The sequence below is a fragment of the Quercus suber genome, unplaced genomic scaffold, assembly GCF_002906115.3.
Source record: "Quercus suber isolate HL8 unplaced genomic scaffold, Cork oak 2.0 scaffold_47, whole genome shotgun sequence".
In the NCBI taxonomy this organism is placed as follows: Eukaryota; Viridiplantae; Streptophyta; class Magnoliopsida; order Fagales; family Fagaceae; genus Quercus; species Quercus suber.
In genome coordinates this window covers 692,435-713,231 of record NW_027069512.1, presented here as the reverse complement: position 1 = coordinate 713,231, position 20,797 = coordinate 692,435, and positions in this window count along the sequence as shown.

Here is a 20,797-nt window from a genome sequence, read left to right as displayed (position 1 = left end):
TGTTTTGGGTGAAAATGATTTCAGGAAATCATTTTCCGTAAAATAGGCCGTTTGGTTAGTTTTGAAAATAGTATTTTCCGGAAATCAATTTCCTTTGACCATGTAAAATATGGCTTTGACCCGGAAATCGTTTTACGTTTTTATTTTACCTTCAAACGATTTCCGGAAAATGCAAGAGAGGGAGAGAACGAGAGAAAGAACAGAGAACACAGAGAAAGAACAGAGAACGTAGAGAGAACGAGAGCTCCAGCTTGCCGGCGAACTCCGAGCTCCAGATCGCAGCACCGCGCCGATCAAGCAACGATCGACTCCAAACACCAACGGTCGCCTCAAGCTCCAGATCGCTCCGAGCTCCAGATCGACTCCAACAGTTGCCTCAAGCGCCTTCGCCATCGCCTTCGCCTTCGAACCCACACGCCGTCGCCGTCGCCTTCGAACCCAAACCCGACCCACACGCCGTCGCCGTCGCTTCGAACCCACTCGCCTTCGAACCCACACCCGACCCACACGCCTTCGCCTTTTGATCGGATTTGATGATTTTTTGTCTTTCGGTTTTGTATTTTTGTGGCTGTGGACTGAGGAATGATGTTAATGTTTGTTTGGGAGCTGAGGAATGAAAATTGTTAGGAATGAAAATTGTTGTTGTTGTTATTGTTGCCGGAATTTGTGTTGTTGTTGCCGGATTTTGCGTTGTTGTTGTTGTTGTTGTTGTCGCCGGTTGTTGTTGTTGTTGTTGTGTTGCCGGAATTTGCTGCCGGAAAAAATTGTAGGAAAATTTTCCTAATACAACCAAACACATAAAAATATTTTCCACAATGCTATTTTCCTAATATAACCAAACACTTAAAAATATTTTCCTTTTCCGGAAAATAGCATTTCCGAAAAATATCTATTTTCCGGAAAATATTTTACGGGAACCAAACGGATCCTAAAAGAAAAAGCTACATACACTAATCTCTATTGTGCATAATGACCTTACCACAATATGATTAATCTATTAATAAGATTACAGGCACATATTCACAACTATTTTGCATTATTTGTTGATGTTATTTTCCGATAACGTACGCTACCTTTTCATTTATCAATTGCTAATACCATTTTTAGACGTGTCTTTATATAGTGATAAGACACCTCGATGAGTGTGAACAATGTTTTTTTTTTTTTTTTTTCTTTATAATAGATTTGAACTGTCTTAAGTTTGTTTTTGTTTATAAACTTATGGTTGATTTGATTATCAAAAGGCTCATATTTAATTTTAAACAATAACATGTATGTTCAATTATTTTGGCTCAACCTATCATTTTAAAAGAAAACCATGATATATAAAGGAAAATGCTATTCTTCTTGGGTTTACTGCCTCTTGAAGGTCTGACAATTTGAATACTTTTGAGTTTTGAGCAAAGACGGGACTAGTAAAGGGCAGAGGGGGGCCATTGCGCCCGCCCCACCCCCCCCCCCGCCCCCCNGGGCGGTTTGGGCAATCTTCCAAGAAGTTCCAACGATAAGGTTGAACTTCATACATAAATAAAGATGACAAGAATAGGGAAATATCTAAGGGAAAAGCTGCTACCACCGCATTAAATGCACTGCAGCAACTTTTCTGACCGCATTTATGTGGAGAAGACCCCTGAACAGTGCAGCCTCAGCTACCACCACTCATGGAGAACCAAAGAAGATACTTGATGGGACATATACTCAAGTGAATGCTTAGATGAAGAACAAATATACAATCAATATGGACTGAAAGAAAGCTATATAAATGTAAAGGACCTCCTATGAGAGGAGGGATTGGAAAAAAGAAAGAGGAAGAAGGAAGGAAGATTTACTGTAGCTTTAAGAGTTGTATTAACTTTTAAAACAAAAGTTCATCTCCTCGAACATCAATTTATTCAAATTCCAAATTTGTCTTTTTACACTTATTCATCTTGAAAAACCTTTGTTAAATGTTGTTTAGTTCACAATTAGTCCAACTCTTTCACCTGCTCTCTACAAATTCATTGTATTGGGTTTGTTGGGCTCATATTTCATATCTTTTGGGCTTGGGCTACAAATCTTGACCCTGCAATTGGCGTCGTCTGTGTTGAGAGCTTGAACGATAGTGAACACAACATCTAAATATGGCAGAACCAAATCCACAACAAGCAGAATCGAGGGCATCCCACCGTGATGATCCTTTCCTCAACCTCGAGAGGAGGGATGACCATGAAGGAATTGTACACACCATACATGATGAGAGGAGCCAGTCACGAGGTGGTAGTCATGTCTCCTATGCACGGAACAATAGGGGCATGCAGCTGGAGATTGACTGGTTGAAGAGGGAATTGTGCCATGCAAAAAGGAGGCGAGCATCCCTTAATAGTGACGTTTCTTCTGATGATGAAAGAGACACTAGCTACAGAAGGAAGTCTCAAACTCCACCTAGTGAGACTTTCTCTTAAGAAGAAGAGCCCCATAACAAGCCGAAGTTTAAAAGCTCACCACGTAGGGGCATAGGGAACAACGCTATGAGCAGAGCCTTGGACCAAATATCCAAATCGCCTTTCACGGTAGGATTGAAAGGGCGAGACTCCTCCGACGTTTTCATCAGCCAATATTCACAATTTACAACGGGTGAACAGACCCTGTTGAGCATGTGAGCCATTTCAACCAAAGAATGGCTGTTTATTCCAAGGACCAGGCCCTGATGTGCAAAGTCTTTCCATCCAGTCTCAGACCTATTGCGATGAGATGGTTTGATGGTCTAAGGGTGGAATCCATAAATTCCTTCTATGAACTCACTCAAGCATTTGGTTCCTGTTTGTGACCTGCAGGAGAGTTCCTAGGTCGTTAGCTTCCCTGTTGTCCTTGAGCATGCAAGAGGGAGAGAATCTTAAAACATACTTCGATAGATATTGAGAATTGTTTAATGAAATTGAAGGTGACTTTGACGATGTGGCTATTAGCACCTTTAAGCTCAGCCTTTCGTCCGAGCATGGTTTAAGAAAAATCCTTGACTGGTAAGCCCATTACTAACGTGCGTTAACTCATGGACCGTATTGACAAATATAAAGAGTTGAGGAGGATCAGCAGCAAGGGAAGGGAAAGGACAAAGTTATCTCCTAAGAGATGAGGGATTTCAGGTCGGATAGATACAGTAATAACAAGCCGTGTAGGGATTTTGCTAGGCCATCAGGGTCATCAAATCTTCAAGCAGTCAACGCTGTATTCAAAGAGCCAGTGCATCAAGTTTTGGAAAAGATTAAAAATAAACTGTTCTTTAAGTGGCCGAATAAGATGGTGGGAAACCCTGAAATGCGTAATCATAATCTCTATTGCCAGTACCATCAGGACCATGGGCATATCGCAGAGGATTGCAGGAGCCTGTGGGATCATCTGGACCAACTTGTCCGCGAGGGTAAATTGAAACAGTCTTGCATTGTTCCAGTGGCCGAGGAAATCAGGCGAGCTCAGAGCCCCGAAGAGATGATTCTTCAAGACCCCTTTTGGGACTATCAATGTCATCTTCGCTGCACCAGAGAGAACAGGATCTTGGCTATCTAGGATAATGTTTGTGGCCCATTTACCCACAGGAGATGGTAATAAGGATCCGAAAAGGGCTAAAAGGGAAATTCCACTGGTATTGGGCTTCTCGGATGAGGACAAGATTGGAACCATCCAACCCACGACGACGCTTAGTAGTTACCCTTCGAATTTGAGAGTATGATGTGAAAAGGGTGATGGTGGACCAACCTATGCCCCTACGTGGTGAGCTTTTAAACTACCGCTTGTTATGGGGCTCTTCTTCTTAAGAGAAAGTCTCACTAGGTGGAGTTTGAGACTTCCTTCTATAGCTAGTGTCTCTTTCATCATCAGAAGAAACGTCACTATTAAGGGATGCTCGCCTCCTTTTTGCATGGCACAATTCCCTCTTCAACCAGTCAATCTCCAGCTGCATGCCCCTATTGTTCCGTGCATAGGAGACATGACTACCACCTCGTGACTGGCTCCTCTCATCATGTATGGTGTGTACACTTCCTTCATGGTCATCCCTCCTCTCGAGGTTGAGGAAAGGATCATCACGGTGGGATGCCCTCGATTCTGCTTGTTGTGGATTTGGTTCTGCCATATTTGGCTGTTGTGTTCACTATCGTTCAAGCTCTCAACACAGACGACGCCAATTGCAGGGTCAAGATTTGTAGCCCAAGCCCAAAAGATATGGAATATGAGCCCAACAAACCCAATACAATGAATTTGTAGAGAGCAGGTGAAAGAGTTGGACTAATTGTGAACTAAACAACATTTAACAAAGGTTTTTCAAGATGAATAAGTGTAAAAAGACAAATTTGGAATTTGAATAAATTGATGTCCGAGGAGATGAACTTTTGTTTTAAAAGTTAATACAACTCTTAGAGCTACAGTAAATCTTCCTTCCTTCTTCCTCTTTCTTTTTTCCAATCCCTCCTCTCATAGGAGGTCCTTTACATTTATATAGCTTTCTTTCAGTCCATATTGATTGTATATTTGTTCTCCATCTAAGCATTCACTTGAGTATATGTCCCATCAAGTATCTTCTTTGGTTCTCCATGAGTGGTGGTAGCTGAGGCTGCACTGTTCAGGGGTCTTCTCCACATAAATGCGGTCAGAAAAGTTGCTGCAGTGCATTTAATGCGGTGGTAGTAGCTTTTCCCTTAGATATTTCCCTATTCTTGTCATCTTTATTTATGTATGAAGTTCAACCTTATCGTTGGAACTTCTTGGAAGATTGCCCAAACCGCCCAGGTATTTGCTTGACCAATATTTCTCATATCCGAGAAGGATAAGCTCCTCGGACTATATTTCTTTATCATTTCCTTACGTGATTTTTCACTCCAGGGTCTTTCCCAATTATTTACTCATTCTCGGACGTACCCACATCCTCATATACGGCCCAAGGCCCAATATATGAATTTGGGCTTTTATCCCCACAGTAATAGTATACACATTTAATGAATAGTTTAACAATTGAGCCCAAAATAATTATTTTTGGCCCCCCTCCTCCTAATAAGTTACAAATTGGCCCATGCCCAACTAGCAAACAACTATACTACAACATCTATGTTACTATGTTGACTGTTTCTTACTCTTTCTTCTTAGATCCAAGCTTTTTTTTTTTTTTTTAGTGTTAAGATTGACTATTTGAATTTTCATGAAAAAAATATGATTATTTTTGCTGAAAAGAAAAAAAAAATGAACAAAAAAAAAAAGAAGAAAGATAGATGAATACAAATTACAAACCAAGTTAATGTACTTGTAGTGAGTGAGAGTGGGGTGCGTGGGTGGCCATTAATCAATGTGTGGGGTGGGATGGCAGGTGTGTTTGTCTATTAATTTTTAACTTAAAATGTTTTTTTTTTAATTTTTTAAAATTTTTTTTTTTAACTTACTACTTACTAGTTGGTTGTTTATTAGTAAATTAGTTTAATTTTATGTGGGGTATTATAGAATTGAATAGTTGTGTTAATAAATTGGTGCTAATGTGTAGTGTACAGTCATTAGTATTACAAATTTTATTATATAAATTTTATAAATTCATGTATCAATAATCAAAAGAAATTAGGATTGAAAGGGAGATTGTTGCAAAGTTTAGTACAAAATCAACTATAGATAATTTTTGTTATTTAAAAGAATGTTGAATTCTATTTTTAAATTATTAATTTAAAATGTATTAATAAATGGTTATTTTGTTTCTCCTCTCTTTTGTTGATATTTTCTTAACATTAAATACTATGCTAATTTGTGTTTTAAAAAAAAAAATTTATTGAGGTTTTGGCCCCTCTAAATTTTGATCCTAGTTCCTTTCCTGGTCTCGAGACAAACAAAGATATGATCTATAGTATTTTGTTTTTCCTCTGAAAAGGTTTGGTGTATGGTTGGTAAAATGATTGAGGTAATACAATTGTCAACATCATAGAGAGTAAAACGAAGAGAAACTTTAAGCAAAGCTTCCTGACAATGAGAATTGATTCAATGACCAGAATTGCTTTTAAAGGAAATAGTTCCAAATGAGAGCGATTTTTCAGTCTTTTTTTCCTCGATCCGGGTAGGTAGGTATTTGGTTCTAACAGTAGCAAAAAATCTTTTCAGTCTTGGAAGAGTTTTGTGTCAGCAAAGATCAGGATAGGTAGGTTATATTAGGAATCAGAACATGATGAAAGAGTTTCATTAATAATGGAATAATGTGCCTATTCCTTCCACCAACCACTCGTGTCATTCTCTGCTTTTCAGTCAATTTTAACCGTTAATGAATATTGCTCATGCCCGTGGAAATGTTTAATTACATTATCTCTTGTATCTATATATGCTTTAAAGTTGCAAATAATCTCTTTAGTTATTTACCAAAAAAAAAAAAAAAAAAGCCAAAAACAGTATCAAATGCACAAAAGTGACAAAACAGCACATGGCCATGGTGATGTTAGAGCATTCGCAGCAGTGGAGCTAAAAATTTAGCTTTTTAGCTCCACTACAAGTTACTTTATCTATTTTACCTACATGCATGCTGCAGCAGTGAATCTATTTTAGCTTTTAACACAATAAAATAATATAAACATCATAATAAAATAATATATCTACTATAATAAAATAATATATCCTATACAATAAACAACAATCAAAACCACCTTCAACCACCACCGTTATTGCCACTGCCGCCGCCGCCGCCATTGCCGCCGCCCCGCCACTGCCACCGCTGCCACCAAAAAATTGACTAATTTATTAAAAAAAAAAAAAGATGAAAAAATTCACTGACCTGACAATACACCATTTTTCACCACAAAATAATACCATAAATGATGACACAAACCCAGAAAAATTAAGCCAAAACAATGAACACCCAAATGAAAAAATTCACTAATTCATCCAAAAAAAAAAATGAAAAAATTCACTGACCAGACAACACACCATTTTTCACCACAAAATAACACCATAAATGATGACACAAATGCAGAAAAAATAAGCCAAAACAATGAACACCTAAATGAAAAAAATTCGCTAATTCATCAAAAAAAAAAAAAATTCACTGACCTGAAGTGGATCGACTGGGACGCCGAGGTCTGAGGCGGTCTGAGAGAGATGGGCGGCTGGGACGGCTCGGTCTGAGGCAATCGGCGGCTGGGACGGCTCGGTCTGAGGCAATCGGCGGCTGGGACGGCGGTGGGTTGAGCTTCGGCTAGGACGGCGTAGGTCAGCTTCAGAGATGGTGAGATGGTGAGAGTGAGCTTGAGAGATGGTGAGATGGTGAGGTGAACTTGAGAGTTTCAGAGAGGTGAGAGCTTGAGAGAAATTTCTCAGATGGGAGCTTGAGAGTGATNAAGGGGACCTACATAAAACTCTTCATTTATTTATCTGTTCTATTAATTAAACATTATTATTTTTTAATAAATATAGGTGCACAATTTTTTTTCACTACTTACTAAAGTGATTGATTATGAGTAGCATTGTTGCAACGTTACCGCACCATCGTCACACAAACCCACAATCCCGAATTTTTCAACAAAACTGTCACACAAAGACTAGATCACTTCTCCGTTGTAAGAGCATTCGCAGCAGTGGAGCTAAAAATTTAGCTTTTTAGCTCCACTACAAGTTACTTTATCTATTTTACCTACATGCATGCTGCAGCAGTGAATCTATTTTAGTTTTTAACACAATAAAATAATATAAACATCATAATAAAATAATATATCTAGTACAATAAAATAATATATCCTATACAATAAATAACAATCACAACCACCTTCAACCACCACCGTTATCGCCACTGCCGCCGCCACCGCCATCGCCGCCGCCCCGCCACTGCCACCGCTGCCACCAAAAAATTCACTAATTCATTAAAAAAAAAAAAAGATGAAAAAATTCACTGACCCGACAACACACCATTTTTCACCACAAAATAATACCATAAATGATGACACAAACCCAGAAAAATTAAGCCAAAACAATGAACACCCAAATGAAAAAATTCACTAATTCATCCAAAAAAAAAAAAAAGATGAAAAAATTCACTGACCAGACAACACACCATTTTTCACCACAAAATAACACCATAAATGATGACACAAATGCAGAAAAAATAAGCCAAAACAATGAACACCCAAATGAAAAAAATTCGCTAATTCATCAAAAAAAAAAAAAAATTCACTGACCTGAAGTGGATCGGCTGGGACGCCGAGGTCTGAGGCGGTCTGAGAGAGATGGGCGGCTGGGACGGCTCGGTCTGAGGCAATCGGCGGCTGGGACGGCTCGGTCTAAGGCAATCGGCGGCTGGGACGGCGGTGGGTTGAGCTTCGGCTGGGACGGCGTCGGTCAGCTTCAGAGATGGTGAGATGGTGAGAGTGAGCTTGAGAGATGGTGAGATGGTGAGGTGAACTTGAGAGTTTCAGAGAGGTGAGAGCTTGAGAGAAATTTCTCAGATGGGAGCTTGAGAGTGATAGGAGAGAGGACGGTGAGATGAAGAAGAAAAGAATGAAAAAAAATAAACAAGCAAGTATTATTTTAATCGGGAGTGTTGAATAAAAAATTTTTTTTTTTTTTTAGATGACTGCTACAGTGCACATCTATATATAGATGTGCACTGTAACAATTCAGCTAAAAATTATTGCTATGCCTCCACTGCTGCGTGGCCCTTTTTAGTATTTTGGTGGAGCTAAAATAGCATTATAGCTATTTAGCTCCACTGTTGTAAATGCTCTAAGTCAGCGTTTATGACATAATCGCCCATCATCCTTCCTGCCACTCACTGCTCGAAGCTTCAAAAGTTGCATTAGCTCACTGCTTTGTGCTTACCCGTTTTAAAAATTAAAGAAAACCCAATTGATGGAAGTATTGTTCACAGCCACCGTGAAATGCCAAGCACAAACCACCATCTCTCTCGTCCTTTATATTTGCTGATCTGTGTGGATTGGTGTATGAGAGAGAGAGAGAGAGGGGATATATATACACAATTAGTAAGTGAGAGAGTACGCATGAGAGAAAGAAACTAAAAAACAAATCATTTTTGGTACTCATCTATTAATGAATAGTGTCTCAATACCAGTATTGAAGTATGATTTACTATTTAATTTGGTTTACATGTTATTGAGCCTCGTGCTTGTTATTGAGCCTCGTGCAAACCCATTTTAGGGAGTACTGAATCTACTGATATATTCAGGCTAAAAGTCTTAAAAAGTGTTATTATGAGTTCCTACCAATTCAGTTGGTAAAAGTTTTTTATTTTCGAATTAGAGATTTGGGTTTTGAATGTTACCTGCACAAAAAACTAATTGTTATTTTAACTTGATAATAAAAAACAATTATTATAGAATGGACAATTATAAAAAAAATCCAAGAAATTCACATTTAACAAAATAAAATATAAAAATAAAAGCTCATAAAGATTACAGAGGGCACCATTAAACATCATTCGCGCTATGTTTGATTTTATCTCACTGTACATGTTTGCTATATGTCAGTTGTCACATGAGATGAGACATGCATGCAAGTTATCGAAAGCTGTTGAGCAGCCTCGTGTGAAGTGGAAAGCGGTCAAACTTAGCTACTTGCTACATATACTTGCCCTACCCAATAATTTATAGTAGAAGATGAGGCAGACTGGGCCTTGGATAGTTGGCCTACCCTAAAATCCTTCAGATGGGTCAAGTCCATGTTGATCGGGGCTCAACCAACCCAAGCCAAAGTCTCTCATGATGGGGATGGGCCAATGAATAATTGACTCAGTCCTTCAAGAGAAAAGGTCGTCTTTGGTCCCCACTACAGCACTACGTACTTCCAACTATAACCACACTGAAAGGAATGGGTTTGTGTTCTTAATTAAAGACTTTTAATAAGAACACTTGCTTTTGTCTTAGGCAGAAAATGACACCAATAAAAAGCACCAATTAAGTTTACTACGTTTCTCATTCATATCTTAAGGTAACGCGTTTTCCTGTTTGTTTTTGTCTCACAAGAATATTGCTTTTTGTAAGATTTTATGATGAAAAAGCTAAGTTTTTCTTTTACAAGGAACTTTAACTTGGAAAAGTTAGGGAGAGCGGAAACAATTAGAGGCATCATCAGAAGAAGTAACCTCAAAGACTGTACCTAGAAGGTTTAAGATTCCATTTAGCATCAATTTTAACTTTGAAAGCATTTTTCTAGCTACTACTCCCTCTTTTAGTTTTACAATAGGGTAGAGGTGGCTGTATTAATTTGTGCCTTGACTTGCAAAACAAAGTTCCCTCCTTTCTGGGCAATTATGGTAGAGCATTAATGAGAGCGTGGTGTAATCACTCTTTTCTAAGAAAAGGGAAAAATATTTGGTGATTTATACCATTCTTTGGTAAAAAGTAAAAAAACTAGGAAATTACATAGCTTTCTATTTCTTTTTTTCACATATGAGGAGGATGATTCTAAAAACCTTATTACAATTAACAATTCTATTTGGCAGAACAATATCTTTTTGAGTGCAACAAATTAATTTGAAATAAGCTTAAAAATAAAATACATATCATCCAAGATACTCACGAAATATAAATAAATAAATAAAATTTTCTTGATTTTGGTCTCAAAGTTGAGACAAAGATTGTCTTGAGATCGAGACCAAACTAATCTTATCCCCATGTCAACTCAATTGAAAACCAGTTACGTACATGTCATTAGCATATATGAAGTGTCACAAACTCACAAATGAAATGTAACCTATTTAATTTGACCAGACAATCAAGGTCGTACTGTGTTTATAAGGCCATCATCGCATGTTGAGATGAATAATTCAAGATACTATATTATATGGTTTACAGTTTGTGGCCTATTTTAGCTTCATCGGCTAGGTGTGGTTATAAGACACGTGTGAGCTCCATTTATTGCTTTAGAAGAAGCAAATGCCAGTGAATTAGGTTGAAAAAGGCAAGAGTTATGTAGTCTTGTAGCTTAATTGACACACAAAAAAGGACACATTTTGATAGATTTATAAGAGACATTTAAGTGAGTTCTAGTTAGTTCAATTGGTAAAAATTTTTATGGTTAAATAAGAGATCTAGGGTTCAATTCCCACCTACACCAAAAACTAATTGGTGTCATGATTTGATAATAACTCTTTATCATCAAAAGCGGACGCCATATGTTGAAACTCTCTAAAAAAAAAATAAAGACATCTAAGGTTCAAAACTTTCATGCTCAGCAATCAAATTATTAAAAAAAAAAAAAAAAGTTTGAAAAACTACCTCATTTTTCTTGTCTTGTGGTGAATTACATTCTTCTAAAAAATAATTGAGACATGAAAAAAAATTAAGTAAGGTTACTAAGAGGTTTTTTTTTTTTTTTAATAAAACAAAAAAAAATTCTTGGTTTATTGACTAGTTACTATAAATTTATAATTTTTTTATTTTAATAATTTGATAGTTACAACAATTATAATACACATCCTTATCAGTAGAACATCCTAGAAGGTCACTTTGAATGATAGGATGTATATTTGATCTATGCTTTGCCCATTCGAGGAGATAACCCTCATCGGACAACCTTTTCTAGTCTTTCCGTTTGCATCTTACTCATGAAATTCTGAACGTAATATCCTCACTACTGTTTATCCCTCTTCAGACCAATCAACATCCTCGGTTAAGGCCCAAAGCCTAATACACAATTTTGGGTTTTTATCCCTACAAGTTGTATTAATGATATAAGGTTGGAGAATATTCATTTGTAAAATGAATAAAGTGAAAATTCAAGTTTTGGAATTTTCTAAGTGAAATTCGAAATTCAGTATGTTCGATTGATTGAAACTTTTGTTCGATCAATCGAAGTAGTGAAGGAAATTATCCTGGAGTCTCTACTTGTTTCGATTGGTACTCATTTCTTGTTTGATCGATCGAAAAGAGCTTTTGATCGATGCTCAATTCTTCTCGATTGATTAAGACTTGTGAAACTAAATTTTTGAAAAATTTTATAATAACTATTTTGAACATTTGAAAGGGTTTCAAGCCTTGTGAATGGTTTTATGAAACTTTTTAACTCTTCATACGTACCTTTTTGAAGGGTTATAACCCTATGGGTATAAATAGAGGTTTACGTTCCAAAATAGTACGTTTAAAACAAACACAAGAAATTTTGTGAGTATTCTCCAAAATTTCTATTTGTAGAACCCAATAACTTGGTTGTATCCTAGGTACAAGTTTGTAAAAGCCTTTTAACAACTTGTGTATAGGGACAAATATTGTCTAGGGATAACATTTAATTGTGCCTCCAAGTCAATCACAAAATTCTATTTACTTGATGTGTTCATTTTATTATTTCATTATTACTCATTGATTTGGTGAAATCCCCAACAAGAGGCATGTCGGTTGTTGAAAGGAAGGTTGGTCCTAAGATGGGTGATGAGTTTGCAATGGAGTACAATATATATATATATATATTAAAAGTCAAAATTTAGAGAAAATCTAAATAAATTTCAATTAGATTATCAATTTTGTGCCACGTGTCCCATTTAATTTTTAATTTTTTGTGCCAAATGAATTATTGAGTATAAAAATCGAAAAGTCTAAATCCAATTAGACTTTAAATTGGAATTCAATTTTGCACCACGTGTCCATCTAATTTTTAAATTTTTGTAGCAAGTAAATTTTTGAGTACAAAAATAAAAGAATTTAAATCCAATTAAATTCTAAGTTATATATANGGACGGCTCGGTCTAAGGCAATCGGCGGCTGGGACGGCGGTGGGTTGAGCTTCGGCTGGGACGGCGTCGGTCAGCTTCAGAGATGGTGAGATGGTGAGAGTGAGCTTGAGAGATGGTGAGATGGTGAGGTGAACTTGAGAGTTTCAGAGAGGTGAGAGCTTGAGAGAAATTTCTCAGATGGGAGCTTGAGAGTGATAGGAGAGAGGACGGTGAGATGAAGAAGAAAAGAATGAAAAAAAATAAACAAGCAAGTATTATTTTAATCGGGAGTGTTGAATAAAAAAATATATTTTTTTTTAGATGACTGCTACAGTGCACATCTATATATAGATGTGCACTGTAGCAATTCAGCTAAAAATTATTGCTATGCCTCCACTGCTGCGTGGCCCTTTTTGGTATTTTGGTGGAGCTAAAATAGCATTATAGCTATTTAGCTCCACTGTTGTAAATGCTCTAAGTCAGCGTTTATGACATAATCGCCCATCATCCTTCCTGCCACTCACTGCTCGAAGCTTCAAAAGTTGCATTAGCTCACTGCTTTGTGCTTACCCGTTTTAAAAATTAAAGAAAACCCAATTGATGGAAGTATTGTTCACAGCCACCGTGAAATGCCAAGCACAAACCACCATCTCTCTCGTCCTTTATATTTGCTGATCTGTGTGGATTGGTGTATGAGAGAGAGAGAGAGAGGGGATATATATACACAATTAGTAAGTGAGAGAGTACGTATGAGAGAAAGAAACTAAAAAACAAATCATTTTTGGTACTCATCTATTAATGAATAGTGTCTCAATACCAGTATTGAAGTATGATTTACTATTTAATTTGGTTTACATGTTATTGAGCCTCGTGCTTGTTATTGAGCCTCGTGCAAACCCATTTTAGGGAGTACTGAATCTACTGATATATTCAGGCTAAAAGTCTTAAAAAGTGTTATTATGAGTTCCTACCAATTCAGTTGGTAAAAGTTTTTTATTTTCGAATTAGAGATTTGGGTTTTGAATGTTACCTGCACAAAAAACTAATTGTTATTTTAACTTGATAATAAAAAACAATTATTATAGAATGGACAATTATAAAAAAAATCCAAGAAATTCACATTTAACAAAATAAAATATAAAAATAAAAGCTCATAAAGATTACAGAGGGCACCATTAAACATCATTCGCGCTATGTTTGATTTTATCTCACTGTACATGTTTGCTATATGTCAGTTGTCACATGAGATGAGACATGCATGCAAGTTATCGAAAGCTGTTGAGCAGCCTCGTGTGAAGTGGAAAGCGGTCAAACTTAGCTACTTGCTACATATACTTGCCCTACCCAATAATTTATAGTAGAAGATGAGGCAGACTGGGCCTTGGATAGTTGGCCTACCCTAAAATCCTTCAGATGGGTCAAGTCCATGTTGATCGGGGCTCAACCAACCCAAGCCAAAGTCTCTCATGATGGGGATGGGCCAATGAATAATTGACTCAGTCCTTCAAGAGAAAAGGTCGTCTTTGGTCCCCACTACAGCACTACGTACTTCCAACTATAACCACACTGAAAGGAATGGGTTTGTGTTCTTAATTAAAGACTTTTAATAAGAACACTTGCTTTTGTCTTAGGCAGAAAATGGCACCAATAAAAAGCACCAATTAAGTTTACTACGTTTCTCATTCATATCTTAAGGTAACGCGTTTTCCTGTTTGTTTTTGTCTCACAAGAATATTGCTTTTTGTAAGATTTTATGATGAAAAAGCTAAGTTTTTCTTTTACAAGGAACTTTAACTTGGAAAAGTTAGGGAGAGCGGAAACAATTAGAGGCATCATCAGAAGAAGTAACCTCAAAGACTGTACCTAGAAGGTTTAAGATTCCATTTAGCATCAATTTTAACTTTGAAAGCATTTTTCTAGCTGCTACTCCCTCTTTTAGTTTTACAATAGGGTAGAGGTGGCTGTATTAATTTGTGCCTTGACTTGCAAAACAAAGTTCCCTCCTTTCTGGGCAATTATGGTAGAGCATTAATGAGAGCGTGGTGTAATCACTCTTTTCTAAGAAAAGGGAAAAATATTTGGTGATTTATACCATTCTTTGGTAAAAAGTAAAAAAACTAGGAAATTACATAGCTTTCTATTTCTTTTTTTCACATATGAGGAGGATGATTCTAAAAACCTTATTACAATTAACAATTCTATTTGGCAGAACAATATCTTTTTGAGTGCAACAAATTAATTTGAAATAAGCTTAAAAATAAAATACATATCATCCAAGATACTCACGAAATATAAATAAATAAATAAAATTTTCTTGATTTTGGTCTCAAAGTTGAGACAAAGATTGTCTTGAGATCGAGACCAAACTAATCTTATCCCCATGTCAACTCAATTGAAAACCAGTTACGTACATGTCATTAGCATATATGAAGTGTCACAAACTCACAAATGAAATGTAACCTATTTAATTTGACCAGACAATCAAGGTCGTACTGTGTTTATAAGGCCATCATCGCATGTTGAGATGAATAATTCAAGATACTATATTATATGGTTTACAGTTTGTGGCCTATTTTAGCTTCATCGGCTAGGTGTGGTTATAAGACACGTGTGAGCTCCATTTATTGCTTTAGAAGAAGCAAATGCCAGTGAATTAGGTTGAAAAAGGCAAGAGTTATGTAGTCTTGTAGCTTAATTGACACACAAAAAAGGACACATTTTGATAGATTTATAAGAGACATTTAAGTGAGTTCTAGTTAGTTCAATTGGTAAAAATTTTTATGGTTAAATAAGAGATCTAGGGTTCAATTCCCACCTACACCAAAAACTAATTGGTGTCATGATTTGATAATAACTCTTTATCATCAAAAGCGGACGCCATATGTTGAAACTCTCTAAAAAAAAAATAAAGACATCTAAGGTTCAAAACTTTCATGCTCAGCAATCAAATTATTAAAAAAAAAAAAAAAGTTTGAAAAACTACCTCATTTTTCTTGTCTTGTGGTGAATTACATTCTTCTAAAAAATAATTGAGACATGAAAAAAAATTAAGTAAGGTTACTAAGAGGTTTTTTTTTTTTTTTTAATAAAACAAAAAAAAATTCTTGGTTTATTGACTAGTTACTATAAATTTATAATTTTTTTATTTTAATAATTTGATAGTTACAACAATAGAAATGAGAGATCTAAACCCTGTATAACTCCATTTTAATTGGTCAATTACATAGCAAACTAGTTATTGTATATAGCTTTCAAGGCATTAAATGAAATTATAAATACGACAATGTCACCTTATAATAATTAATAACATATATTGTGTGTGTGTGTGTGTGGGGGGGGGGGGTAGTAGAGAGCCCGAAGAGAAGGAACCCTTGACAAGATTAACCCGATGAGTAATTTAGGCCCAACTGTCTAACAGACTGAGCCCGACCCAATCAAGGCAACCTAAGTACTTGAAAGACCAGAAAAACTGAGGATTACTACTTGCCCTAGGAGGCCGAGGAACGTATGCCCTCGGGAGACAGGAGGAAGGGCACAAGGGTTGTGAGGTTGAAAAGTTGAGGAGGATCATGATAATGCTATAAAAATAAAAATTAAAAAATTAAAAAAAATTAAAAAAAAATTAAAAACTTCCAGATAAAGCATCTATCACCTTAACATTAAATGCCCTCTAACAACTTAGTCTACTGCATTAATTATAGAATGACCCCTGAACAATGTCTTCACAACTTGTATCTTACTCTACCACCACTAGCAAAACAATGATGGGACAGTATCCAAAGAAAAATTAGTAGCCCTCCAAGTGAAAGGTTAGGATGCAATTCAATGGCTATAAAAGGAAGAAGATCCCACTGAAATTGGAAACAAGTTTAGAGAGAGATAGAGAAAGAGACTAGTATAATACCGAAAACTGTAATTTCCAAGGACAAGTGATCCTCGACCAGCCCGAGAAGAGATTTAAATAAGAATCTTTTTCTTAATGATTAAATTTATGTCAAGTGTTATCTCGGTAGTTAATCCCACTTCTTTAATCATTAAGCCGTATTAATTGTATTGGGTTATCTTCTTAGCCCATCCTAACTAGGCTAGGCTTGGGATTTAGTTCTGCCCCTATATTTAGTAATCATTTTCTTATCTTCGAGACAAAGGTCATTTGTTGTTTATTTTCAAATGCGCTTATATGGTATAAAAATAAAAATAAAAAGTTATAATCCCATAATTTTAAAAAACAAAACTTTGTATTTGGGCTTCCATCATTCATTATCTTTAGGAGAAAAAAACCGTGTAACTTTTCAAGATTTTAGATTTACATGATGACCAAAATTGGTAAAGGTATTTGTCCACTATATATTAACAGTTTTTTTTTTTTTGAAATCATATTAACATTATGAGGACATATTCTTATAATTTAGCTAATGCGTAAAAAAATGCTAAGCTTTGTATAAAAGCTGAATACCCGTATGCGAAAAATATGTGAGCTTAGTGTGTGTATATTTGAACTAATCTTTATGTTTAGCATTTAACTTTACGATCTTGTATGTCACCTTTATTTGGAACAATATATGGATTTCGGCCGACATTTCATTTTATTTTGTCTTCTTCTCAACCATAAAGTTTTACTGATCTCGTTTATCTTGATAGATATGTTGCATGTAATTTTAGATAACCATAGAGGAAAAGATAAGCTAAAAAGCCTATTTTAGAAAAAGATAAGCTAAAAGCCAAGGTGCATGTCACAATTTTCATAATTGGTTTTGTCTCATAAAGTGAAAATTCAAGTTTTGGAATTTTCTAAGTGAAATTCGAAATTCAGTATGTTCGATTGATTGAAACTTTTGTTCGATCAATCGAAGTAGTGAAGGAAATTATCCTGGAGTCTCTACTTGTTTCGATTGGTACTCATTTCTTGTTTGATCGATCGAAAAGAGCTTTTGATCGATGCTCAATTCTTCTCGATTGATTAAGACTTGTGAAACTAAATTTTTGAAAAATTTTATAATAACTATTTTGAACATTTGAAAGGGTTTCAAGCCTTGTGAATGGTTTTATGAAACTTTTTAACTCTTCATACGTACCTTTTTGAAGGGTTATAACCCTATGGGTATAAATAGAGGTTTACGTTCCAAAATAGTACGTTTAAAACAAACACAAGAAATTTTGTGAGTATTCTCCAAAATTTCTATTTGTAGAACCCAATAACTTGGTTGTATCCTAGGTACAAGTTTGTAAAAGCCTTTTAACAACTTGTGTATAGGGACAAATATTGTCTAGGGATAACATTTAATTGTGCCTCCAAGTCAATCACAAAATTCTATTTACTTGATGTGTTCATTTTATTATTTCATTATTACTCATTGATTTGGTGAAATCCCCAACAAGAGGCATGTCGGTTGTTGAAAGGAAGGTTGGTCCTAAGATGGGTGATGAGTTTGCAATGGAGTACAATATATATATATATATATTAAAAGTCAAAATTTAGAGAAAATCTAAATAAATTTCAATTAGATTATCAATTTTGTGCCACGTGTCCCATTTAATTTTTAATTTTTTGTGCCAAATGAATTATTGAGTATAAAAATCGAAAAGTCTAAATCCAATTAGACTTTAAATTGGAATTCAATTTTGCACCACGTGTCCATCTAATTTTTAAATTTTTGTAGCAAGTAAATTTTTGAGTACAAAAATAAAAGAATTTAAATCCAATTAAATTCTAAGTTATATATATATATATATATATAAAAGATGTAAGTTAATATTGTATATAATTTGAACCATGTAATTGTAATTGTAGTTGTAGTTGTAGTTGTTACACACTAATAACCATGGGTGACAAATAGATTATGAAATAGGAAGGAGGTAAGGGGATTGAGAGTGATTTGAGGGAATATATTGCGTGCTCTTGGGTCAAATTCAGTTTACCATCCCTACTAATACAATAAATAGCTAGCATTTTACATGTCAATGCCTTGACATTTTACATGTAATATAACTTAGCAATAAACTAGAGAAGTAGTAAATGATAATTAATAGGGTGGAAACTCAAGCACGTTTATAATAATAATAATAATAATCCTAACCACACGATGACAAATGCAGAGGGAGTGGGACCCAAAATCGTCAATTCGTCCACATTTAAGACACACAGCAAAAGAAAACCACCAAAGACCTCAAAAATAGATTATAGTATTTAGTTTTAGTATTAATAGAATAGTAACACTAACACGCACGGCATGAGACTTGTTGCCTCGTTGAGAATCTTCTTGGCACAAACAAAATAAAGACAATCAACACGACTATTTGAAATTTCAAACTCGGCGTCCCTAACCCTGACCCAAACCAAACGTAAGTAAATAAAAAGTTAACATTCGATTGGACTGACGGTCGAGTCAACGTTTCCAACGCGCTGGCGCTGAGTCAGCTACGCTCCTCCCCCTTTCCTTTTCTACGCGCCTGGCCCCAACTTCACGTCAACAACGTTAATTATATTATGTCCTTTTCCTTTTCTTTTTCGGCACATTTTAGGAATCCATTGTGCAATTAATGCCTTGAAATTTTGCAAAAATAAATTAATTTTCCCTTTTTTTTTTTTACTTGTCATAGAAATATAATTGTTCAAACTTAAAATCATAGCAATATAATTATATACCTTTTTAAAAAAAGAACTCTTTAGTCTTTTTTTGGATAATTTTAGTCTTGTATTAACTGTTAATAAAGATTAAATCTAAAAAGAATTTAAATTTCTTTATTTGGTAAAATAAGTTATTTTTTAAAAATAATTTAATTTATGAAAAAAATAATATCAGAAAGCATAAGATTGAGTTTTAAATAAATAATTGAAAAACAAAATTAATATAATCAGTTATATAAAAAACAAAATTAAACTTTTACATCACCAAAATTATAGTTTGCTACGGATAGAATTTTTTGGTTCAAATTATTTGTGTATTTTTAATTATATGATTTATTATTTAAACAAAACTTACATGATATATCAAATAATCATATTACTTATTTAAATGATTTAACAAACATGGTGTTTACTATTAAATACAACTCATGCGATTAAAATACAAGTGTAAGGTCTTATTAAAATCCATTGATTTCATTTAAAGAAATTATATTTTTTACCTTATAGTTTATTACAATTCAAACTAAATGATATAGTTTTATATCTCATAAATTATTTATCTATAATCTATATAAAACTGAAAATTTTGAATTTTAATTGATCTCATAATATTGTGCTACATAAAATTTTAAGATCTCACAATTCTACACATCATTATTCTAATATATATTTCCTAAAAAAAATTCTAATATATGTATATGTGGGGAGTCCATGCACTCAGATGATAAAACCAGAGAGGGGCCACACTGTAGAGGAAGAGTTTCAGAGAGAGGGTTAGTCCTAATGTGATTGGAGGGATGGTAGTTGCCACCACATTTATTGCACCTTACCAAACCCTCTGGCTCATTTATGTGAAGAAGACTCTTAAATAGTGATGTCTTGGTTGCCACAACTCACAGAAGACTGGGGAGGGCATCTAATGGGACAAGCACTCGAGTAGTGGCCAGCATAATCAACAAATAGGGGGGGTTAGGATTAGCCAAAAAAGGATATAAAAGTGAGAGATCCTCTAGGGATAGGAGGATCAAGGGAATCTGTAGAGAAAACATCGTAGCAACAAGAACTAAAATTGTATCCAAGTCTAAAAGAAATATATTCAAGGACTACTATCCTCAGATTTTGCTGAGGAATGATTTCTTTGCATAGAGTTTGTCTTTCTTTGCTTTCTTACTATCTTTAATCCACTGTACGCGTTGTTCGATCCATTGAAGCCTAGTTTTTAAGCTCACTCTCTACAAATTCATTGTGTTGGTCTCTTTGAACTCTAATCCAGCTACTTCTTAGGCTTAGGATCCAAGTCACGCCCTTATAGTATATATATTATTTGAATTTAAATTTCATTATATATTTAAACTTAATCTTAATAAATGCATAATAGTAGAATTTATAGTTTCATATATAAATACAATTATATTAATGCCTATTAATAACTAATGATGAACAGAATCAATAGGTTGAACAACTTGGCTTCGATGGGCTGAAAGCGATAGCAAAGGCCTGAAAAATGAACATGCTATCAGAGG